Source organism: Tursiops truncatus, chromosome 15 (genome assembly GCF_011762595.2).
Source record: "Tursiops truncatus isolate mTurTru1 chromosome 15, mTurTru1.mat.Y, whole genome shotgun sequence".
In the NCBI taxonomy this organism is placed as follows: domain Eukaryota; kingdom Metazoa; phylum Chordata; class Mammalia; order Artiodactyla; family Delphinidae; genus Tursiops; species Tursiops truncatus.
The window spans coordinates 3,218,543-3,243,604 of record NC_047048.1 but is presented as its reverse complement, the minus strand read 5'-3'; the positions used below and the strand labels follow the sequence as shown (position 1 = coordinate 3,243,604).

Here is a 25,062-nt window from a genome sequence, read left to right as displayed (position 1 = left end):
ACATGTGCCCAGCACAGAGCGGGCAGGAGAGCGACAGGAAATGACAGAAGGGCACTGTGACTCCGTGAGGGACTGTGGTCTGCAAATCCCACTGACCTGGTTCTTATCACTCAAGGCTGGAGATGCTGAATTACATGTGGGCAATCGCACGGCTAATCACCGTGGAGAGGAAGTCCTCACTGCCATTGTGGCTGTGTACTTCATACTAGAGGGCAGCGCTCCGACGCTCGCGTATGCAGATGAGGTTTTGCTGAGAAATGTCTCATCATCATCATTTTCTATAAAAACCGCACACCTTGTTCTAGGGCACGCTCAGTTACAGTGATAGGTTTCGTACACTGTACTTGCCTTCTCTCTGGTTTCTCAGGTTTGGCCTCACTGACCTTCTTTGTTGTGGGGTGTCCCGTACACTGTAGGATGTTCAGCTGCATCCCTGGTCTCTGCCCGCTAGATGCCAGGAGCACTGCTCCCCCAGCATGATAACCGAACATGTCTCCAGACTTTGCTACGTTGTTGCTGGAGGGGATACAGTCGCCCCTGGTTGAGAACCACTGCCTTCATCCAATCCACAAACAATTATGTGGCTTGTCATCCAGGGAGATGGAGATGAAAACAATTCAGAACTGTTTTCCTCACGAGATTTGCAATAGCATCAAGTTGGAGAACGCAGGGTGTTGACAAAAGAACAGGGAGACAGGTTCTCCTAGGGGCGTGCTGGGACAAGCACTGGGGAGGAGGGGGGCAATTGTTAGATTCTATTCAAACTAAAAATGCACATTCCCAGTGACCGAGACCTCTTTCAGAGTCAACCCAGCAGAAATCGTGGCACTTTCACAAGAGGAAGCGTTTAAACGATGTCTGTAGCAAAATGACTTGGCAGAGTGAAAAACGGAAAACCTCCTATGTGCCCATCAACAGGAGAGGAGCTCATTAAGCAGCAGTGACTGGGACGCGGGGCGATTTTGCAGCAGCTAAAGATGATTAAGTGCATCTGTGTGTACTACTGTGGACAGACCACTGAGACAAAGCGTTAGGAAAATAAAAAGCAAATTACCATATGAAAGGTCCAGAAGCATTTCATCGACGTTTCCCTCTCTCTCATATAAACACACTGTTTCTTTCAGTTGCACGTTTGTGTATGTAAATAGAAGTACATAGAAAAAGGTCTGGAAACACTGTCCGCGAGCGGCAGGGCCACTGTGACCCCATTCTCCCTTTCCTCAGGGCTTGGCGGGGGCGTTGGTGGTAACTGGGCTGGGAGTCTGGAGGGGATAGAAGGACAGGGTGGAGGTGAGTGGAGAAGTGGCACAGGCCCATGTCTGTTCAAAAGTAGGCCATCTACACGTGTGTTCACAGCATCGTTAGTTACAACCCCAAAGGTAGATAAACCCAAGTGTCCAACAGATGAGTGGATGGTACAGTTACACACCCAATGGAATATTATTCATTCACACCAAAAAAAAAAAAATACTGCTTCACACTACGGCATGGATGAACCTTGAAGACATGTTAGGTGAGAGAGGCCAGACACAAAAGGCCACATATTATATGATTCCGTTTATACAAAAGGTCCAGAGTCGGCAAATCCATAGAGACAGAAAGCAGACTAGCATCTGTCATGATCCGCTGGCGGAGGGCTCGGGGTGGGGGAACGGGGAGCGACTGCTTGAGGGGACAGGGTCTCCTTTTGAGATAAGTTCTAGAATTAGAGGTGGTGGCTGCCCAACCCTGCGGACGTACTAAATACCACTGAACTGTTCATTTTAAAGGGGGCGATTTTATATGATACGAATTTCACCTCAATAAAAAATAAATTTTAGGGCTTCCCTGGTGGCGCAGTGGTTGGGAGTCCGCCTGCCGATGCAGGGGACGCGGGTTCGTGCCCCGGTCCGGGAAGATCCCACGTGCCGCGGAGCGGCTGGGCCCGTGAGCCATGGCCGCTGAGCCTGAGCGTCCGGAGTCTGTGCTCCGCAACGGGAGAGGCCACAACAGTGAGAGGCCCGCGAACCGCAAAAAAAAAAAAAACACCATAAAAAAAAATTTAAAAAAGTAGGGCAGCACTTACTCTGAGAACCAGGCAGAATCAAGCGTGAGCACAACTGCCCAGATCTGTTCCTCCAGAAACGACTCTTCGTCATGACACCAGGGCCAGGATGACCCCTTGACGAAGTGCATGTTTGCCGTCAAGGACGTGGGAGAATGTTCACTCCTAATTGACGAAAGTCAAATACTTGGATTTGAGACAAAACGCTAAGGTAACAACTCAACTCCGCCAGACACTTGGTAGAAAAACATGAAGGCAGCACTGAGCTGGCCTCCAGGGCCTCTCGGAGTCGAAACGGCCCCAAAACAAATCATTAATATGTGGTGAATCAGTGCCAGAAGGACGCTCACCATTTGGGGAAAACACGAGGAAGGGAAGAAGCACATCCCTGAGATGGTGGGTCTTTGCGGCCCCACCCCCCGACAGGGGAGGGGAGCTCAGGAGGAAGGAGCCTAAAGGCACCTTTAAGGTGCAGATAAAGGGCTTCCCAGGTGTCCAGTGGTTAAGACGCTGCGCTCCTAATGCAGGGGGCCTGGGTTCGATCCCTGGTCGGGAAACCAAGATCCCACATGCCACACGGCACGGCCAAAAAACAACAAAAACAGATGCAGAGGGTGTGAGGTACAGACTTCCTGCGTCTGCACGCGGCCAGCATGACCGGCTAAGGGCCAGGCCCTGCGTGCCCCCAGCACGCCCACCAGGTCCTCTCATCAGCTCCCGTGTCTGTGATCCCATGTTTGCTCTGACTCTCAAACCCCGCATCCTTCCCCCCCCACCGCCCCGCCCCATTTTAAGACAATAACTTTGCATCCTTCTCCACCTAGAAAACGGAAGCGGCCAGTGCGAGACTCCTTCACTTTCCCAGGCTGTACCCACAAGGGCCCTACGCCTGGGCTGCCTCCTCCTTTCCAGCTGCTGCCCCTGGTGGTGGGGGGAGGCCCAGATCAGGGCCTGACCCTCCCCTGTGCCCTTGAGCCCCTCCTTCGTTCCCCCGTTGTTGACATCTTATCTGTGCGAGACGTGTGCTACGGCTGATGGCCCAATACTGCTGCCTTGTCATTAACCGAGTGCAGTTTCACCGTGCATCGAACGATCCATGGGTTTCGGCAAATGCATCCACCGGGCCTGCGCCAGAGTCCTCTCCCCGCCCTGAAGCTCCTCTGTGCTCACTTATCCATCCCTCCTTCCCTCCTGCTCCCAACCCCTGACAACCGCTGATCTTTCGACTGTCTACAGAGTTTCACTTTTTCCGGAATGCCATGCGCTTGGCCTCACCGTCTGCGGCCCTTTCAGTCCGGCTGCTTTGGCTCAGTGATACGCACTGAAGGTTCCGCCGCGCCCGTCCACGGCGTGACAGCTCGTTTCTTTTCTGTGAATAATAATGCGTGGGTTGGATGAACCATGCGTATCCATGCACCTGCTGAGGGCACCGTGGCTGCTTCCAGTTCTTGGCGACTTCGGTGAAGCTGCTGCGAGCATCCAGGGGTAGGTCTTTGCATTTGACGCAGGCAAGTCTCGACGCCTCATTCCGTTCCCTGCGGCTCCTTCTCCATTTCCTTCCTTGTCTCTGCCTTTCTTCCCTCACCTCCCACTCGCTTCTCAACTCAACCCACTCTCGCTTCCTTTCTCAAAGCTGTTAGCCAGCTCGGTTTGTTTTGCCCGCGCACAGCAAGCCCAAACGCTGCGGTGCCCGGCTTTGCAGCACAGACGGGGCTCTCGGCAAGGCAGCCAAGCGAGGAGACAGAACAGGTCTCAGATCAGCGCCCCGAAGGTGAGGGGCTGGGGTGTCTGTGGGATGAAGAATGAAGCAGCAGGGCCGTGGAAGCGTGGGGAGCCTGGGGAGAGGGGATGGGAAAACGTGGGCTCGAGGTCGTTCTGCGCAGGCGTAACTAACCACGGCCCTCAGCACGACCTGAGGGTGGAGTTTTCGGTCCTCTGACGACAAAAGGTCACGGAGCGGACACTCGCGCATGCCCAGTTGGAGGGTCTTAACCGGCTCAGCTGGAACCAGATACAGCTGACTCCGACCTCCTGGACCACGACTCCGGCAAACACCTTATTGCTTAGGCTCCGTGCTGCTTGGAGGACGTGCAAGTCCTCGGTAGACGACCTTAATTACTGAAGGCGGGGGAAATGGATTTGAGTAATGATTACCCACAGCGTCAGTAGTTTGGCAAAGTGGTTCTCAAAGTGTGGTCTCTGGAGCCGCAGCGTCACCTGAGAACTCATTAGAAATGCAGTTCCCGGCCACCCCAGACCTGCCGAGTCAGACAGTGGAGCAGAGCCCGTCTTCTGCATTTTAATCTCCCTGCGTGATGCTGACGAGCGTTCAAGTTTGAGAAGGGTAGCACTAAACCGCAGCCCTGGACGGTCCTGGCATCTCTGAGCCTAAAAGCACTCAAAGACAGTGGGATACCCCTCACACCCTCCAGAACAGGTAGATCGAACAGTCTGACAACAACTGTCCACGAGGATGTGAAGAGGCTGGAACCCTCGTCCACTGCTGGTGGGAACGGACCACGGTGCAGCCGCTGAGGGAAACAGTCTGGTGGCTGTAGGACTGACCACAGTTACCGTACGACCCAGCAGTTCCACTCCTGTATACCCATAAGAAATGAAAATGTACATCCACGTGAAAACTCGCACACCCGTGTTCACACAGCATTATTCACTGTGTGAATAATGTGTGAAAGCATTATTCATAAAGCTGCTTTAAAAAAAACACACAGGGATTCCCCTGGTGGCGCAGTGGTTAAGCATCCGCCTGCCAATGCAGAGGACACGGGTTCGAGCCCCGGTCCGGGAAGATCCCACATGCCGCGGAGCAACTAAGCCTGTGCGCCACAACTACTGAACCTGCGCTCTAGGGCCCACGAGCCACAACTACTGAAGCCCAAGCGCCTAGAGCCAGGGCTCCGCAACGAGAAGCCGCCACAATGAGAAGCCACCGCAATGAGAAGCCCGTGCTCAGCACAACTAGAGAAAGCCTGTGCACAGCTACGAAGACCCGATGCAGCCAAAAATAAATAAATAGATGAATTTATATATACACACACACACACACACACACACACACGCACACTCCATCCCATTGCTTTTACTATCAAGTTAGGAGTCTTTCCAGCAGGCTACGGAGCCCTGAATGGCTACAGAGTGACCCAGGGGAGGCTGTCTCCCCACTGCGATGCTTTTCTGTGCTCAGACTTTCTCTCAGATGCAGCTCACGTGGGTCTCCACTTGGGTCTGCCCTTCCCCCAGCCCCACCCTCTCAGGGTGCCCCGCCTTTTCCTTCATCAGGCTTATCACAGTTTGTGAAGCATCTTTGTTTTTGTTTCATCAGCGTCTGGTTCTCTCACGAGACCCTAAGCTCCACTAAGCCCCGCACCAGATCTCTTCTGTCTGCAGCACCGAGCACGGTGCCTGGCACAGAGAAGTAAATATTAATCACGTTAACTAATATTAATGGAAATGCTAATTAGCTTCCATACACCTGTGGGGAATGCATCAATATTCAAATGCATGCAAAAATCATTATAATTGCTTTTCTTCTTAGCTGAGCATAAATTTCGTATAATTGCCCATCTTTTTTGAGTTGGAAGTAAACTTGGAGAGGTCGCTGTCATTGATTGCATTAGGTTAAAAAGCCCATAATCCCAGCTGACCTTTCTTCTGTAAACCCCTGCTGTTGGCGGGAGGGGGAGGAGTAAGTCAGAAGCTTCGTAGAAACCCAGACAGAACTTGGGAATATCCACCTTCATTATCCTGTCTGCAAGGCAGGCCTCTGTCGGTATCTTGACATAAATTTATCCAAGTTGTCCGCTCATGTCAGTCTTGGGTTTCAAGATATTTATTATTTCTTTAGGGGTTTGTTACAAGAAGGTCAAAGAAAAGCATGACGGTGGGAGACTGATGTGAGGAGAACAAGATTTTCCAAGGATGCAGTCAGGTGATGCTTAGCAATGATGTTCTGTGACGGGGGCCCCGCCTGTTTGTTCGGGCTCAGAAATTGATTTCCTCACGGTTCGGGAGCCTGGAAGTCCAGGGTCAAGGTGTCAGCAGGGTTGGTTCCTTCTGAGGCCTCTCTCCTTGGCTTGCAGATGGCCGTCTTTTCCTTGTGTCCTCACGTGGTCACCCCTCTTTGTGTCTGTGTCCTAATCTCTTCTTATAACCAGTCATAGTGGGTTAGGGCCCATCCTAGTGACCTAATTGTACCATCATTGCCTCTCTAGAGACCCCGTCTCCAAATACAGTCCTATTCTAAGGAACTGGGGGTTAGGACGCCAACATATTAATGTTGAGGTGGGAGCGGCACACAATTCAGCACAGCACACCAGCCATGTGAATAAAGGACAAGTTCGGGAGGACTCGGCATTTGTAACTCTTTCCAGAGTAGTAATGCCAACGTTAGATATTCCATGAATGATATTCTGATCAAAAGTAGAGAAAAACCACCGTTACTCACAAGGCACACGCTCTCTTTATCAGTATCACGTTCACTTATTGTCTAAACAAATTTGAGACTAGCTCTCAGTTTTGATAAATCTGACCACATAGTCCTGGCACAACACAGATGCTTAGTGATGACAGCCACTCCAGCAGGTGTGAGGTGATACCTCCTTGTGGTTGTGATTTGCATTTCCCTGGTGATTAGTGATGCTGAGCGTCTTTCAATATGCCTGTGGCCACCTGGATGTCCTCTTTGGAAAAATGTCTATTGATTTCATTCTCCTGCCCATTTTTTTTTTAATTTAAAATTTAAAAAATTTATTTATTTATTTTTGGCTGCACGGGGTCTTTGTTGCTGCGCGCGGGCTTTCTCTAGTTGTGGTGAGCGGGGGTTACTCTTTGCTGAGGTGCGCGGCCTTCTCATTGCGGTGGCTTCTCTTGTTGCAGAGCACGGGCTCCAGGTGTGCGGGCTTCAGTAGTTGTGGCATGTGGGTTTAGTATTTGTGGCTCACGGGCTCCAGAGCACAGGCTCAGTAGTTGTGGCTCACGGGCTCTAGAGCACAGGCTCAGTAGTTGTGGCTTACGGGCTCAGTAGTTGTGGCGCAGGGGCTTAGTTGCTCCGCGGCATGTGGGATCTTCCTGGACCAGGGCTTGAACCCGTGTCCCCTGCATTGGCAGGTGGATTCTTAACCACTGTGCCATCAGGGAAGCCCCTCCTGCCCATTTTTAATCAGACTTTGTTTTCTGTTATTGTTCTGTAAGTTCTTTATCTATTTTGGATATAGTTATCTATTAACTCCTTACCTGATACATGGTTTTCAACAATATCCCATTCTGTAAGCTCTCTTTTCATTTTGTGAATTGTTTCTTTTGCTGGGCAGAAGCTTTGGAGTTGGATGTAGTCCCCTGTGTGGATTTTTGCTTTTGCTGCCTGTGCTCTTGGAATCATGTTAAAGAAACTCATTCCCGAGACCAATATTGATGAGCTCTTCCCTACATTTTCTTCTAGGAGCTTTATGGTATCAAGTCTTACATGTCAGTCTTTGGTCCTTTAACGAATTAATCAAAGATGTTTTTCATCAGCAGCTGTTTCCTGCTACTATAAACACAGACTGCTCCTCCCTCATCTCACGGTAGGGCTTGATGCAGGGCTGTTCTTTTTCATCAGGCATTCTCATGCACTATATGTATATATATATATTTTTTGCGGTACGCGGGCCTCTCACTGCTGTGGCCTCTCCCGTTGTGGAGCACAGGCTCCGGACGCGCAGGCTCAGCGGCCATGGCTCACGGGCCCAGCTGCTCCGCGGCACGTGGGATCTTCCCGGACCGGGGCACGAACCCGCGTCCCCTGCATCGGCAGGCGGACTCTCAACCACTGTGCCACCAGGGAAGCCCCTTCATGTACTTTTAGAGACAATTCCTCCCTCCTTACTTTTTAGCCCACTGAGTGGTGAGAGTTTTCAAGCCCTGAAGATTGACTAAGAGATATTTTTGGGTAAACAGGGCCATTGGACTTGCCTTTGATCTTTTCTCACCAGGAACCTAAGAGCTGCCTTCATAAACAGCACTTCATCTGGCTAGTGGCTGGGGCTAAACTACCTTACTTGACATGTTATTAGTTGTTTTTTAATAATAATTGTTCTTTTTCTAAAATAATTAATTTTATTTTTGGCTGCATTGGGTCTTTGTTGCTGCACGTGGGCTTTCTCTAGTTGTGGCGAGCAGGGGCTACTCTTCGTTGCGGTGCACGGGCTTCTCACTGTGGTGGCTTCTCTTGTTGTGGAGCATGGGCTCTAGGCGCGCAGGCTTCAGTAGTTGTGGCTCACAAGCTCAGTAGTTGTGGCTCGCAGGCTCTAGAGCACGGGCTCAGTAGTTGTGGCTCACGGGCTTAGTTGCTCTGTGGCATCTTCCCGGACCAGGGCTTGAACCCATGTCCCCTGCATTGGCAGGTGGTTTCTTAACCACTGCACCCCCAGGGAAGTCCTTTTGTTAGTTTTTGATTTAACAAACAAACAAAAAATTTTGCCTGTAGGATTTTCCTTTGCAGAAGAACTAGAAAAAAAAAACCCCATTTGTTCTACACAGTTTATGGAGCCATTTGTATTTGCCAAGCATGGTGCAAGGTGCTAGCTGGGCTGGAACTTATCTTTGATTCCAGATCAAGTCTCTCCCTTCAATGATGAAAAATTTCTAGATGTTTCTCAAAGTGTGGCCCAAAGATTTCTTTCAGTCAATTGAGACACTTGTTAAAAATTCAGAGGAGAATTACCTTATGAACATGTCTATGAAACTCAATTTCCCCCATAGTTCAAAAAAAAAAAAAGTAAAAAATGCACACTTCATTTTCAGCCAGTGAAGATAAACTCTAGCATATAGGTAAAATGCTGACAAAAGCAATGGAGCTCCTCCTAGAGCAGGAGGAGACGGAGACGCTGAGGAGAGACCCAAATGGCGACAGTCCAGGTGCTGCAAGTCTCGGAAAATACCAGCAAAAATGCAGTTCTCTAAGGTAAGAGAACTGATGAGCAAAAGCTTTTCACCTGCTGCTGCAATGTGGCCAGAGAAATGAAGGGTGACAAATGCTCCCCCTGGAACCACTCCAACGTACAGAAGTCTACACAAAGGATCATGAAGACATGCCACGCGACAGGAAGAAGTCTGTTCTTGCTGCAGTGGACAAAAGGCAAGACTTTGCGTCACGAGACCCTGCAAGGCTAGAAGGCTACCTGAACGTCCCTTCCCACCTACAGGACCGTCTGGACGCTGGTTGGTACAGAGCCCTAACTCATTCGGTAATGAGTCATAAAAATATACCGAAGCAGCACAACATCTACCTAAACAGACTAAGAGGAAAAAGTGAGAAAGACAGCAGCCAAACGTTCCACAAAGAGTCACTCAGATACTCTGCAAGGTGCATCAGTTTCCTGTTGCTGCTGTAACAAATTACCACAAAACAAGTGGCTTATTTTGAAGGCCAGGAGTCACAAAATGGGCTAAAATGGAGATGCCAGTACGGCTGTGTTCCTTTCTGGAGGGCTGAGGGGAGAAGTGTTTTCTTGTCTTTTCCAGCTTCTAGAGGCTGCCTGCTTTCCTCAGTTCACAGCCTCTTTCTCCACATTTAAAGCCAGCAATGGCCAGTTGAGTTTTTTATCATGTTGCATCACCCTGACCTCTTCTACCTCCTGCTTCCACATTTAAGGACCCCTGTGAGTACATTAAGCCCCACCAGATAATCTAGGGTAATCTCCCCGTTTTAAGGTCATCTGATTAGCAACATGAATCCATTTGCAACATGTACTCCCCTTTATTATATAACGTAACGTATGCACGGTTTCCACTAATTAGGACGTGACTACCTTTGGCGGGGACTGGGGTCATTATCCTGCCGACCACACCAGAGTATACACGAGAAAACTGCAAACAAACATTTCACCAGGCATTTTTTTTGCAAAAAATTAATGAAACAACTGCAACTAAGGAAGACGATAAGTAAAATACTCAAAATCTCAAGTGAGAGAGAAAGAGGGATAAAGCAAAAGCTGACAGCACTTGGGAAAGAAGTAGAAGAAAAGAGTAAAACCATTTTGGAAACGTAGATGGAGTTGGAAGGAGAAAGGGGAGACTGCCACAGTAAATACCGCCCAAAATAAAGATAATAAAAAATGATAAAGCTGTGGTCTACAGCTGACATAAGAAGCAGAAAAAAAAAAAAAAAAGGAAAAACCAAAAAGAGACCATTTTAAAACAGGGTATGGAGGGAACGGTGCACAAGCTATGAAAGGTGACCGCTACATCCAGGTAATTGGAGTCCCTGAGGAAGAAACCCAGACAGGAACACAAGAACTATTAGAAGATACAATTCAAGAAAACTTCTTTGAAGTAAAAGAAGACGTGAATCTATGTAACGAAAGAACGTACTACATGACTCAAAGCATTCAACACTGAAACGTTTCTAGTTTGTTACTAAACTTCAAAGATAAAGAAAAAATTCCTTTGGGCAGCCATGCAAGTAAAGGAAGACTCTTAGAAGGAAAAAGTCCAAGTAGGGCTCAGATGTTTTCACAGTAACACTCAAAGCCCAGAGAGAGAGAGAGAGAGAGAGAGAGAGAGAGAGAGAGAGGGAGGGAGGGAGGGAGGGGGGAGAGAGGGAGAGACAGAGACAGAGAGACAGAGATAGAGACGGAGAGAGAGAGAAATCCTTACAATATTCCCATGGAAAGAGGGTGTGCGCCATGATTTTACATCCAGCCAAACCATCCTTGAAGTGTAAACACTACCACGAAAATGCCTCTTGCTAAGAAAATATCATCCTATGAGTCCTCCTTGGGGCAATTACCAGGTCTACTTTAGCCAAGCAGCTGGTGACCAGAAAAAGAAGGAAATGTTTCAAATTCTTTTCATGAAAAGAGCATAAGCTTGATATTAATACCCAACAGACTGCAATAGTAGCAGACAGGATACAACCATCACTAGTTACCACGAATGATAATAGTAACAACAATAATAAACTGTCAGCTACTTTCACTCATGAATGTAGATGCAAAATTTCTAAATAAAATATCATACGAGTGAATCAATCTACTAACATTCTCAAATACATCATGACCAAGTACTTTATTATGGAATATAAAAACAATCCAATTAGAAGAAATCTAATAAAATAATATAATTTAAAGGGAAAGGAAAAGTTCAACTTCATTTTATGCTAAAAGGGTATTTAAACATTTTCAACATCCATTCTAATTTTATAAAAGGCATCCAAAGAAATAGGGATAGCTGGATACTACCTTATCCACCACAGGCACCTATTAAAACATATTTACCCCAGCTCAAAATCCAGGGTCAGGGACTTCCCTGGTGGTGCAGTGGTTAAGAATCTGCCTGCCAATGCAGGGGACACAGGTTCAAGCCCTGGTCCGGGAAGATCGCACATGCTGTGGACCAACTAAGCCCGTGTGCCGCAACTGAAGCCCGCGTACCTAGAGCCAGTGCTCTGAAACCAGAGAAGCCACCGCAATGAGAAGCCTGCGCACCACAGCAAAGAGTAGCCTCTGCTCACCGCAACTAGAGAAAGCCCGCACGCAGCAACGAAGACCCAACGCAGCCAAAAATAATAATAATAAAAAAATCCAGGGCCATTCTTTCTTTTTTTAAATAGCAAGAAGATGTTTTATTTTATTATTTTTATTTTTTCCTTGTCTATAAATAATGTTTTATTGAAACACAGTTATACTCCTTTATTTACATTTTACTGTGGCTGCTTTTTGGCTACAATGACTGAGCTGAGTAGATACAATAGACATCATATGGCAAATCTAAAATATTTACTCTCTGGCCCATTATACAAGTTTGCCAACCCCTGCTCTAGAAAAGCAGAATTTTTTTTTTTTTTTTGACACATGTATGCCGGGAAGTATACTTTTTTTTTAAAACATCTTTACTGGAGTATAATTGCTTTACATTGTTGTGTTAATTTCTGCTGTATAAAAAAGTGAATCAGCTATACATATACATATGTCCCCATATCCCTTCTCTCTTGCGTTTCCCTCCCACCCTCCCTATCCCACACCTCCAGGTGGTCACAAGCACCGAGCTGATCTCCCTGTGCTATGCGGCTGCTGCCACTAGCTATCTATTTTACGTTTGGTAGTGTATATATGTCCATGCCGCTCTCTCACTTCAACCCAGTTAACCCTGCCCCCTCTCCATGTCCTCAACTTCATTCTCCATGTCTGTGTCTTTATTCCTGTCCTGCCCTTACGTTCATCGGAACCATTTTTTTAGATTCCATATATATGTGTTAGCATACAGTATTTGTTTTTCTCTTTGTGGCTTACTTCACTCAGTATGACACACTCTGGGTCCATCCACCTCACTACAAATAACTCAATTTCGTTTCTTTCTAGGGGCTGAGTAATATTCCATTGTATATATGTGCCACATCTTCTTTATCCATTCATCTGTCGATGGACACTTAAGTTGCTTCCATGTCCTGGCTATTGTAAATAGAGCTGCAATGAACATTGTGGTACATGCCTCTTTTTGAATTATGGTTTTCTCAGGGCATGTGCCCAGTAGTGGGATTGCTGGGTCGTATGGTAGTTCTATTTGTCGCTTCTCCAGGGTCATTCTTAACAGCAATCCCCCAGAAGCATTTCCACTGAAGTCGGTAACATATTAATGATGGCTGCTCTCACTGTTGCTGTGATTTCACAATGCACTGGAGATTCCAGCCCATGCAAGTGGAGGGGGAGACACCACCTAGAGTCTTGCCAAAGAGATCGAATGCGGGTCTAATCAAGCCTCTGGATCCAGATGCCACTTTGCAGGAAATACAGAGACTGGAGCAACCTGCTGAAGGGCATGCCGTCGGCCAAAAACACCCTGGAGTTTCCACAGTGAAACTGCAAGAAAAAGGGAGCGAAGGGAAATCCCGAGATGAACTGAGACTTAAACATAATTTTTAAAGTGGACAAGACTGAGTTATAGGGTCCTGGGGACGCACTCTGGGTGAATCAGTCTTTTCCAGAAATGCAAGGAAGCCCTAGGAACACGGCCAAGAAACCCTTGCCCACGAGCCCAGGAGACAGACATGTATGGGGGTACCGCCTGCCGTGTTGCTGGTGAGTGCCTCAAACTGCAAACGAGCTAAGTGCCCATCAGTGGGGGAACCGATAAACAGATTGCTTCTTCACCCAGAGGAATATTACGTAGCAATTAAACAGAGGAACTAGAGCCACACATGTCAATATGGATGAATCTGAGAAACAGGACAGAATGAAGAAACGTGCAGAAAGATTTGTACAGAAGGCTACCTTCAATATATGGGGCTGCAGAAATGGAAAAGAATACCCTATAAAAGTCCTGGAAATACCTCTGTGTATTAATAGCAAAAAACATAAAAACAGGCCCCCGAATGACACATACCAATTTCTGAGAGCATCTGCCTATGGGGAGGGGAAGGGAGAAGGGTCGGGGGAAGATGTGGGGGGCTTTGGTTACAGGCATACGATGTTATCTCTTTAAAAATGAAAAGACCTGAAATATACACAGCAAAAAGGATTTGACAGAGATCAAAAAAAAAGGAAGGAATGCAAGGAAGTGATGGCTGTACAAGCCAGAAGGGTGGTCCCTTTGTGGGGTGAGAGAGGACTTGCAGCCCATGTAGATGGAGGGTTTCGGAGGCCATTCACGACCCGGGTGTCCTGTACAAGGGCGTCTGCCTTAAAATCACTCATGAAGCTGTGCGTCTCTTTTGTGTGTTTTCTGCGCCCATGTTTTATATTACAATAAAAGTGTTAAAATCTGCATGGTATAAAACAGCACGCAAGTCAAACGTCGAAGTCAGATTGTGACACCGTGTTGGCCACTTATATCAGAAGCAAAGGGCTGACGGATTGCATAAAGAGTTCTTCCAGGTTAGTAAGAAACAGAGCAGCTGTTTATTAGAAAAATTGACAAACTATACGAAGACAGAGTTAAAACATCGTTTACGTGACACTCAGCTTCACTCGCCGTGGGATGGGCGCTGCGGCCCGTCGGCCTTTGTGGGTCCCCTCCTTTCTGGCCCAGGTGCCTCTGAGGTCACGGGACAGGCTCTGGCAGAAGTGAAACATGTCACTTGCTGGTGGCAGTATTTAAATGCCTGTAGGAGGGGCTCCAGGGCCCTCTTCCCCACCCATGTGACCGTGGAAGCACACTCACCATGGAGGCACAAGAATGGGCCATCACACGGAGGGCAGCTGCCTGGACGGTCACCGAGGTCCCCCAGGCACTCTGGGGCAACTAGGACACCAGCCCTTTCCATCTTCAGCCACTGAAGTTTTGGGGCTGTTTGTTGCCGCAGCCTAACCTGGCCTATTCTCGGGAGTGTGTGCAGGGGCTACAGACGTTCTCGCCTTTGACAGTGGTTATCCTGGCCCACACTCGGGAGAAAAATGCTGCTGTTCTACAAACTGCAGAGGCTTCTCAATGTAGCTGATAAGAGGGAAGAAAGGCCAACCAGCTAAGCAACGCTGAAGAGCTTCACATTTCAGATACACCACAGACAGTTCGTCTTGGTGACCACACGACTGCCATCTATTTTGTCATCCCCACAAACGCACTCTATTACGAAAGAAACAGGTGACACTGTTTCCCCCCCACTTATTTATTCAACAAATATTCACTGAGTCTGGCACACTTCTGGGTGATAGATGGGAGAATAAAGAAAGTGGAAATGCCTGCTGGTCCTGAGTTCACATTCTAGCAGGGGAGACACAGACAATAAACAAACACAGCACATAAATAAAGGGCAGAGCACGACGGAAGGTGTTACGGGCCACGGGGAAAACAGGGCAGGATAAAAATGATGGGGGACGCTGGCGGCAGGGTTGGTATTTGGAATGAGTGGTCAAGAGAGAATTTATTGAGAGAGGTGACATTTGAGCAAAGATTCGATGGGGGAGAGAGGCTGAGCCATCCAGCCGTCAAGGAAGTGTGCTCTAAGCAGATGAAGTGGTCTGTGCAAAGGCCCTGGGGTGTTAGAGGGACGGCACAGAGGCTGGAATGGGATGAATGAGAGCACGTGGGAGAAAAAGGGCAGAGAGAGAGAGACAGACCAGCAGGAGGACCTGCTAATCCAGCAGGTGGAGGCAGAGATCCTGCCTCTCCGATTCTGGGTTCATATTTTCCAAGCTGGAGCTACAAGATTTCCTGATGGTTTGGCTGTGAAATCTTAGAGAAAGAGTCAAGAGTGTCTCCAAGGTTTTATCCTGAGCAGCTGCAAACAGGAGACGACATCAACGCAGAGGGGACGGTTCTGGGTGCCAGGGCCTGAGAGGAAGACCTGGGGCTCAGTTTTGGACACGTCAACATGAGTTGACCGTTAGCTGTTATACTTGTCTCTTGTGGCTTCCCTAACAAATTTCCACAAACTAGGAGGTTTAAGACAACAGAAATTTCTTCCGTCACAGTCCTGGGGGCCGGAAGTCCAAGTCCAGCGGGGCCACGCTCCCTCTGGGGGTGGATCTGTTCCAGGCCCCTTCTGACTCTGGTGGCACCAGCGTTTCTGGGCAGGTGCCGGTCCCACACCTGTCGCTGCCTCTGTGGTCACACTGCTTCCTCTTCTGTCTGTGTGTCTTGGAGGGACGCTCGTCATTGGATTTGGGGCCCATCGGGATAATCCAGGATGATCTCCTCATCTCCAGATCCTTAGTAACAGCTACCAAGCCCTTTTTTCCAAATAAGGCCACACTCACAGAGTCCAGGGGTTAGGACATGGACATATCTTTGTGGGGGGGCACCCTTCGGCCCACTACGCGTCACCAGTGGTTTAAGGCGGGTCTTTCAATGGGGAGATCATAGCGGGATCGCGCAAAGCTCTCACTGTAACAGCACAGGTCTGATGGACACAGTAAGGCAAGGATCTAGGAGGAGTTTTGATAAAGACACAGCTGTTTGGTGGGCAAATGCTCCGCCCACTTGAGCAATCGCATGTCCTGGAAGGGGTCTGTTGGGGAAATCTGTGGTTCGGATAAGTCGATTTTGAAGAAGTTCCCGGAGCGAGTGATGAGGTCCTTTACTGCATCACAGCCACACGACTGAGCAGGAAGTCCCAGTTCTTGGTTCTGATACTTCAGCCAGGGGCCTAGAGATGGACTCCGCCCTCACAGGGGCAAGATGGGCAGCCCCGGCCTCCCTTCTCTGGGCCAGAGTCTTGGCGGGGGGTGGAGGTGGGCATGTTAGACAAAGAGAAGGCTGGTGACAGATAGCCTTTGTGGCACCGCTGTTGGGACCCTCGGCGATACTGCTTCTCCCAGGGGTCCCCCAGCCCCTCAGTGCAGGGGCCCTGCGGCAGGTGGGCAATGACATCACCATTCAACCCAGTGCAGCCATCCAAGTGAAGACATCAAGTGCTATTAGGAATGACCTTCACGTCTGTAACGCCAGATGAGACCTTCAGATCACTTGCTAGAACTCCCGCATTCTTAGGTGAGGAGGCCCGGAGACATAAAAACAAGGATCTCGTTATTGACATCTCGTTATTGACATCTCTGCCACGGCTACCTTCAAACCCAACGGAACAACCCTCAAAGCAGAAGAGTGTTCTGGGTGAGGGGTTTGACTCACAAGCAACAGAGACGGAATCTGGTTCACGCCCCGGAGGCTGCTTTGCCGATAACAGCACCCCAAACTCTAAACAGCAAGGACCTCCTGACAGCACAGGGAACTATGTTCAGTATCTTGTAAAAACCTAAAATGGAAAAGACTCTGAGAAAGAATATACGTATATATAACTGAATCACTTTGCTGTACACTTGAAACTAACACAACACTGTAAATCAACTCTACTTCCATTAAAAAACAAAAACAAAAACAGGGCTTCCCTGGTGGCGCAGTGGTTAAGAATCTGCCTGCCGATGCAGGGGACACGGGTTCCAGCGCTGGTCCGGGAAGATCCCACATGCTGCGGAGCAAGTAAGCCCGTGTGCCACAACTACCAAGCCCGCGCTCTAGAGCTCGCGAGCCACAACTGCTGAGCCCACGTGCCACAACTACTGAAGCCCGTGCTCCTAGAGCCCGTGCTCTGCAACAAGAGAAGCCCGCGCACCACAACGAACAGTAGCCCCCGCTCGCCGCAACTAGAGAAAGCCTGAGCAGCAACGAAGACCCAACACAGCCAAAAATAAAAACAAAAATGAATAAATAAATTAAAAACAAAAAAAAACAATGCCCCCAACTCGCACTGGAAGACGCCGAAGTCCCCACCCTGGGGCACCGCTTGGATCCCACGCACTGGGGTTGCCTCTATGGTTGGCTCCGGACACTGGACAAAGCTGCCCTGCCACGGCCACTCTTGGCAGGAGGGACTCAGGACGTCCCTTTTCCTTGGCCTCCTGGCATCGACTCCAAGACTAGAGAAACTGGAGCCCAGGCCACAAGCCCTCGCCCACTTTCCAGTCTGTCTGCGGGAGGTCGAGGCCCTGTGCCCAGTTCCCCAGACACACAGGAGAGGCGCAGGTGGGGCGACCAGAGTTCACGGCCATGTTCACCGCGAGAAGCGGGATGCGCCCATGTGACATAGTGACAAACACAGTAACTATCTTCCTCAACTACAGGCAGACCCTGGAGAGACTGCGGTCCGTTCCAGACCACTGCAGTGGAGCAAGTCACATGGACTTTGCGGTTTCCCAGGGCATAGAAAAGTGATGTTTACACTACACTGGAGTCTATTAAGTGTGCAAGAGCATTACGTCTAGAAAAACAAGAGGCATACCTTAATTAAAAAAAATACTGCTAAAAAATACCAGCCACCATCTGAGCTTTCAGTGAGTCCTAAAGTTTTTGCTGGTGGGGGGGGGGGTCTTGCCTCTGCATTGGTGGCTGCTGACTGATTGGGGTCGGGGGGGTTGCTGACGGCTGGGGTGGCTGCGGAAATTTCTTAAAATAGGACAACAATGAAGTTCGCCGCATAGATTGACTCTTCCGTTTACGAACCATTTCTCTGTAGCCTGCAGTGCCGTTTGAGAGCATTTTACCCACAGCAGAACTACTTTCAAAATTCAATCCTCTCAAACCCTGCTGCTGCCTGACCAGCTAAGTTTATGTAATATTCTAAATCCTCAGCTGTCACCTCAACAATGGATTAAGTTCAGCGTCTTTCACGGGCACAGTTCCTGGCGCCCCACAACTACGACGATAGTAACATCAAAGACGGACCACAGATCACCGTAAGTATAATAATAATAAAAAGTTTGGAGTACTGCCAGATTTACCGCCATGTGACGCAGAGGCATGCAGTGAGCCCACGCCATTGGAGGAATGGCGCCAGCAGACTGACGGGACTTGGGGTGGCCACAGACCTTCGATGTGTAAAAACCCACAGTATCTGCAAAGCGCAATGAAGCAAAGCCCAATAGGACGGGGTGCGCCTGTGCAGCGTCGGTGGCGTCACGCTCTTACGCTAAAACTCAGCGCATCCCTTGCAATGCAAACCAGAGTCCCGTCACCTGGTGACGGCTCGCTGGCGGGCTCCAGCCGGTCTGCCGGGGCTCAGCTCGCCCTGGCACCTCCCACGCTCAGCTCCCTGTTTGCTGCTGCTGCTTCTTTTTTAGGTAAAATTTACATACAGTGAAATGCACAAGTCTTAAGTGTTAGGATCTGAAGAGCACTGACAAGTGCACACACCTGTGTCAGCCAAACCCCTCTCAAGACATAGAACTTTCCATCACCCGGTCATTCTCTCAGGTCCCTCCCCGTCTCCATCCACCCCCAGAAGCAAGTACTGATTTACTTCCGTCACTTAGGATTTGTTTGGCCCGTTCCGGAATCTCACATCAGTGGATTCAACAGTATGCACTTTTGGTGCCTAGCTTCCGTCACTTAGCAAGACGTTCGTGAGATTCATCGCTGCTGCTGTGCGCATTAGCAGCTCGTCTGTGACTTCTACTCACTGCGACAGGATCAAGGGGTCCCTAATGGACCCACAGAGAGCCTGGGAAACTCACTGCTTTGAACAAGGATTTTTCTGATCCCGGAGACTGGCTGAGGAACGGGGGATGGGGGCCATTGTGCCCTCCAAACCCATTACAGTCAGACCCACTTTCGTCTCTTTTTACACAGTGACGCTTTGGCTAAGGCTGTGTTTCGGGAGAAAAAGAAGAGTTTCTCCTCCAGAACATCATTTGAGAAGCACGGACTGGAAACGCCAGGTCAGCTCTTTTTCTCTGAACCAAGCACATCCTCCAGCTAGAAACCATTTCACAGTCAAGAGCTTGAGATTTTAGAAAATCAACGAACAAACGTTTGGCCGCCCAGCGTGGGCGCAGAAGCCCGTGAGACTCAGCGGAAGGTCCCCCAGACCCCGGCCCAGGGCTGTACCTGCAGGGGCCGCGCTCCGGCCGGTGACGCCGCTGCCCGGAATACTGCTGCTTGTCCCTGGCGAGCTGCACTCGTCCTGCTCAGAGAGGTCATGTCTCGCGGAACATTCCAGAAGCCTGAGGAGCCCTCCCGGAGCTGTGAGATAGGAAAGGCGGGGAGATTAGAGGCAGCTGACAGTGCAGTGTTCACAGCGGGGGTGTTGCAGAGGAAACACTTGCGCGTTTCTAAACAATTTTGAGGCTTTCTGGGCAAACATCTCTGAAACATGGGATCCTGATTAAGAACAAGCTTTGGAAGTTAACTGGCAACTGTGTAGAGGGTGAGAGGTTCCCCTAATCGTGCAGGGGGAAGAGGCGGGCTCCAGGACCTGGAGGCGCTGGGCTTCCGTGGCCCCTGGAGGGGGGATTCCATGCAGAAGGGCTGGAAGGAGGACCCGGCTCGCCCCACGCCCCTGGGCCCCTCCCAGGCACTATCCGAGGTTTTCGCCATGGCCGCACCCCACTTCTGGCACATTTATATTAAGGATGTATCACGTAGGGTGTGGGCTGAGGATACAGGAAGCATGGCTCCCGTGAGGGTCTCTCTTACACGAGAGTCCGTGGCTCTCAGTCCTGGCTGCTGCTGGGGGGGGTGGGAGGGTTCTCCATGCTCCACGACGTCCCTCGGGACCCAAGGTCCTTCCGTTCTGTTGCTCCCTTCCCCTCAGATTCCGTCCACACCCAATACCGTGGAAGCGGCACTGCTCCCACGTCCGCCTTCCTGCATTTGGAGAGGAAGGAAAAACGCCAACCTCCGAAACAGGCGCTTTGCCTTAGGCCGGAGCCCTGCACGCCCCTTCTGCTCACACCCCATTGGTCCCTCGGAGTCACATGACCACATGGAGCTGAAAGGGAGGCTGGGAGGTGTAGTCTCCGCGGGTGGCCATGTGCTCATGGCTAAAGCTCCGTTTACACGGGAAAAGGAGAGAGAATCTGGGGAGACAGGCAGCGGTCTTTGCAGGAAGTCCTTGAGGGACGGCTGAACGATGTCAGCCCCAGGCAGGTGTTTCTTCTCTCCTGCCAGAGTGAGGCTACTTCTCATCCATTCTTTTTTTTTTTTAATTGAACGAAAGATTCTTTAAATTCTACAGTGCTTTACAATTTTCAGAAGTTTCACCCAGATGATTTCGTATAATCTCAAAATAACCCCTTTTTCCTTCTACCCCGTATACTGCTCCTCCCCCTTCCCTCTCCTCACTAGTAACCACTAGTTTTTTCTTTCTATCTGTGAGTCTGTTTCTTGTTTTATTCACTGGTTGGTTGTATTTTTTAGATTCCACCTATGAGCGAGATCATACAGTATTTGTCTTTCTCTGTCTGACTTATTTCACTAAGTATAACGCCCTCCAAGTCCATCCATGTTGCTGCAAATGGCAACATTTCATTCTTTTTTATGGCTGAGTAATATTCCATTGTGTGTGTGTCCCACACCTTCTTTATCCATTCATCTGTTGATGGACACTTAGGCTGTTTCCATCTTGGCAATTGTGAATAATGCTACAGTGAACATTGGGGTGCATGTATCTTCTCAAATTAGAGTTTTTGTTTTTTGTTTTCGGATATCTACCCAGGAGTGGAATTGCTGGGTCATATGGTAACTCTATTTTTAGTTTTTTGAGGACCCTCCATACTGTTTTCCACAGTGGCTGCACCAGTTTACATTCCCACCAACAGTGCAGGAGGGTTCTCTTTTTGCCGCATCCTCTCCAGCATTTGTTATTTGTGTTCTTTTTGATCATGGCCATTCTGACCGGTGGGAGATCCTGTCTCGCTGTGGTTTTGGTTTGCATTTCCCTGCTTCTCACCCATCCTTTACAGCCCTGCCTCCTCTGCTTCTCTGAACCAAACTGGGGCTGAGGGAGCTTCCTCCACCGCCTCCTGCCCCAGCTCCCATGCTCACTGTTGCCGACATCCGTGCAGCTGTTGTGTTTCAGGGCGAACCCCTCATCTTAGGGGTGCATTCTGCACAACTGGTGCATTCCTCCACTGCCCCTGGTGCCCCCACACTTCTTCCCTTCCTTCCTTCCTGTCAGGTCCTGCTCAACCCCGGCTGCTTTGTCACTCTGTACACGTACTTTGAAGTCTGTGGACTATATCTATTGTCTGGTTTCTCCGAACATGCAGTTTATGGGGTTTTATAATTCTCCTTGCTCCTTATGCATGATTTCCAGGAGGAGACACAGAAAAATGTTCTTATGCAGCCATGTTCATTCTGAAAGGCAATGGGATAGTTTAACGAGTCACTTTATTCTGGTTCGAAGGAGCCAAGGTCTTGGCCTCTTGAGAAACGGCAGTAGAAGGGACTTCTCTGGAGGGCAAAGAGACGGTGGCAAGTAGCAATTTAGGCTGGTGACTGAGAATCAGCTTGACTGACGACAACAAGAGCAGATGAGGAGGACAGGATGCGTCTGGGTTTGTGCCTCCCTGACTGCCAGCCCCAGGCACAGCCTTGATAATATTGCTCTGGGCAAAATATAAGCCTGGGCTCTCCACAGACAATGGCCCAGACGCACTCTGGAGGTAGGTACTGATTCTACAAAAAAAGGAAAAACTCCGAGGAAATCAATGTGCAGGTGCCACTGAGTAAACGCAAAGAGGGACGTCGGTGGGCACAGCCGCCCCCTGCTGGGCATCGTAACCACGGGAGGCAAATGAACTGAGCACAGAGAGCTGACAGAAGTGCTGTTACGGCTGTAAGTCTGCCTCCATCTGGGGTCTCCAGCCCGATAAAGACGGAGAAAGTGCAGCTCACTTCATCTCCTTACATGATTGTGACTTGCGGCACTAAGGTTTCTCTGGAGCATCCGATTTTGTTGTTTTTTCCCTTTTGAAGCAGATTGCTGGTCTCAGAGCCAAAACTGTGAACATTTCTGTGTCCCCACAATGTAACCCATCACCAGGTTAATTCTGGACAGTGTGTGATGTATTTGGATAGAGGACACGGCCAGGCTTTCTTCCAGGGATGCCTTCATTCAGGACACCCTTCGACACCCAGCCACCCTGTTGGGGGCTGAGGACATGGTGTTGTTCCGTTTCATGGACAAAGAACAGGTTCGCAGGGCTCAAGGGTCTTGCTCTACGTCACTAAGCCATAACCTGGTCAGGTGGCTCGAGTGGACACTGCTCACTGGACACCTAAAACTTGTCATCCCATGCTTCCTTGCTAAGAGGAACTTCAGTTTAATACTGCAATGCACCCAGCCCCAAGTGATGACTTATGAGACATGATTAGCTAAGATGATCATAGGAATCAGCTGTTTCCCAATCCCCCAGCCTCTCCTGCAGCTAGGGGAAGCCATGTGATCCAATTCCGACCCATGAAACCTAAGGAGAGGACTGCTACATGGACATCTGGGAAACCTTTTGCTTTTTTGTTAAAGAGAAAAAAAAAAAAAAGGAAAGATGTGGCTAGCATGACTTCTCAGGCTTCCTCCCTTCTCACTGCCTTGTTAGCAGAAGTGACATCTGGTGCTACTGCAGCCATTTTGTGACCCTGAGGCAAAAAAAAAAAATCACGAGTCTAGGAGCTAACATAGCCTGAGCTCCTGATGACATTATTAAAGCAGCTGAAGCTACGCCAGCAAAAGCCTACCTCCAGATTTCTGTGAGAAAAATAATTCCCTCTTTTAAAAACCCTGGTTATTCAAATTTTCTCTTAACTGCAGCCAAAATGCATGCCTGATAAAGTAGCAGAGCAGAGCTAAAATGTTTTCAGAGCTGTGCGCCTCCAGAGTCCCGTGGTTGTCACTTTACCATGGAAGCTCCTTGGCAAAAGCCTCTGAAACAGGGTCCCCAAATCCAATGGAATATGGCAAACACGTCATGCAATGAGGTCGGGCATAAGGATTCACACGCGTGACGCTGAGTCTCACCTCGCTGCGCGAGAGTTATCTGCGCCCTTTCTGCTCATGCGCTGCCATCAGACGGTGGGGATGTTCAGTTGTCTGGGGACCGGATTGGGATGGACTTCCAAGACGGCACACCCAAGTGGCTCGCCCATGGTCTGGTGGTCGTCGGGGCCGGTGGCCTCTTCAGCCTGGTGGAGTTTGTCCTAACATGGCATCTGGTTTCCTCTAGATGCCTCCAGAGCAAACGTTCGAAGAGAATGGTCTTTTTCTGCCCTGACCTTGGAAGTCACCCAGCATCACTTCTGTTCCGTCACAAAGAACTCACCAAGGTCAGCCTCGTTCGTACTGGAGGGACAAGAATCAAAGAATTCTAGTGAAGTGTTTTAAAGCCACCACAATCATCTGGAAGGAAATCCTGCTAGAGAACCACCTAGAAGGGCAGCGTTCTGCCAGCCGCCAGTGCTGTGTTGAAGGCACAGATGCCAGTAAATTGTTGACCATTTTTTGAGCAGCTGTTGCCTCTTTGCTGATTAGAAAATAATACATGTTAATGGTAGGAGCTCTGGAAAGCAGAGAGAAACTTGAAATCATGCCATATAGCATCCCATCCGAGAGAAGCCACCATGTTACCAGTGGTTGTATTTCAGTTCTTTTAGTTTCAGATCACACTTAGTTCTGTGCAAGAAATGGAACAGGATAAGGGCTAGAACAGGCCTGGGGTCTTGGGATGCACTGGCTTAGATGGGGTTGTCAGAGAGGACTCCCAGAGGGGGTGATGTTTTTACTGAAACCAAAAATGGCAAAGGACTTGGGGAAAGAGTGGTCCAGAGGACGGTGTGAGCTGGTGCAAAGGCCCTGAGGTAGCAAAGGATCTGGTATGGCTGTGGATGAATAGGGCGTCTGGTGAGCCTGGAGTGTACTGAATTTCAGGGAGAGACATAAAATGGGGTAGATGTCAGCAAAGAGCAGGGGCTCTTTGCGGGGCTTGTCTGCCTTTGTAGGGAGGGTGAATTAATTCCTAAGTAAAATGGTAAGTTTGAAGCGGCAGGGAGAAGGGATCTGATTTAAAAACCGTTTCTCTGGGTGTGTTAGTTTGCTAGGGCTGCTGTCACAAAATACCACAAATTGTGTGGCTTAGTAACAGAAATTTAATCTCCCCCAGTTCTGGAGGCTACAAGTCCAAGATCAAGGTGTGGGCGGGGTGGGTTCCTTCTGAGGCTGTGAGGGACCGTCTGTTGCAGGCTCTTCCCTGAGCTTCTGGGATTTTGCTCGCAGCCTTTGGCATTCCTGTAGAAGCAGCACCCTGCTCTCCACTTTCATCTTCACGTGGAATTCTCCCTGTGTGTGAATCTGAGTCCAAATGTCCCCATTTTATGAGGACACCAGTCATATCGGATTGGCGCCCCACCCTAATGACTTCATCTTAACTAGATCCTCTGCAAAGAACCCGTTTCCAAATAAGGAAATGCACCGGGGTTAGGACGGTAACATCTTTTGAGGAGGAAAGCACAATTCAACCTGTAACATCGGGGCTGCCTGGTAGGTGAGTTTGGGACCAAGAGTGGAAGGCAGAACTACTGACTGAGTTCACGGAGAAAGTTCTCCGCCCTTCCTCCAGGGTCTGAGGCCCAGAGGTGGGTGGAGTCCCTGCCCTGGGCTGTGGGCATCCCCGTGGCGCCCTCGCCCCCAGGCTGAGGTTACGAGGCTCCTGCGAGCAGATCGGGGCTACAAAGGTCGATATCCATCCCCTGCAGGGCCGCCCAAGGACCCGGGGTCCGGGTCTTCCGAGCGGACGTGGCCTTGCTCTGGTCCAGCTGGGATG

The 25,062-nt window shown here is 49.4% G+C and overlaps 1 long non-coding RNA gene across 2 annotated transcripts in view; it reads right to left on the bottom strand.

The window, feature by feature from the left end:
• The window catches only part of LOC141276442 (uncharacterized), a 51,188-nt gene extending 27,608 nt beyond the window's left edge, over positions 1-23,580 (bottom strand). For both annotated transcript variants that reach the window (XR_012325949.1, XR_012325948.1), the window contains exons 1-3: positions 23,265-23,580; positions 19,943-20,113; positions 19,355-19,489 (exon numbers count right to left, since the gene is read on the bottom strand). This is a non-coding gene — a long non-coding RNA (uncharacterized lncRNA). The remainder of the gene's footprint in view (positions 1-19,354; positions 19,490-19,942; positions 20,114-23,264) is intronic.
• Between the last annotated feature and the right edge of the window lie 1,482 nt (positions 23,581-25,062).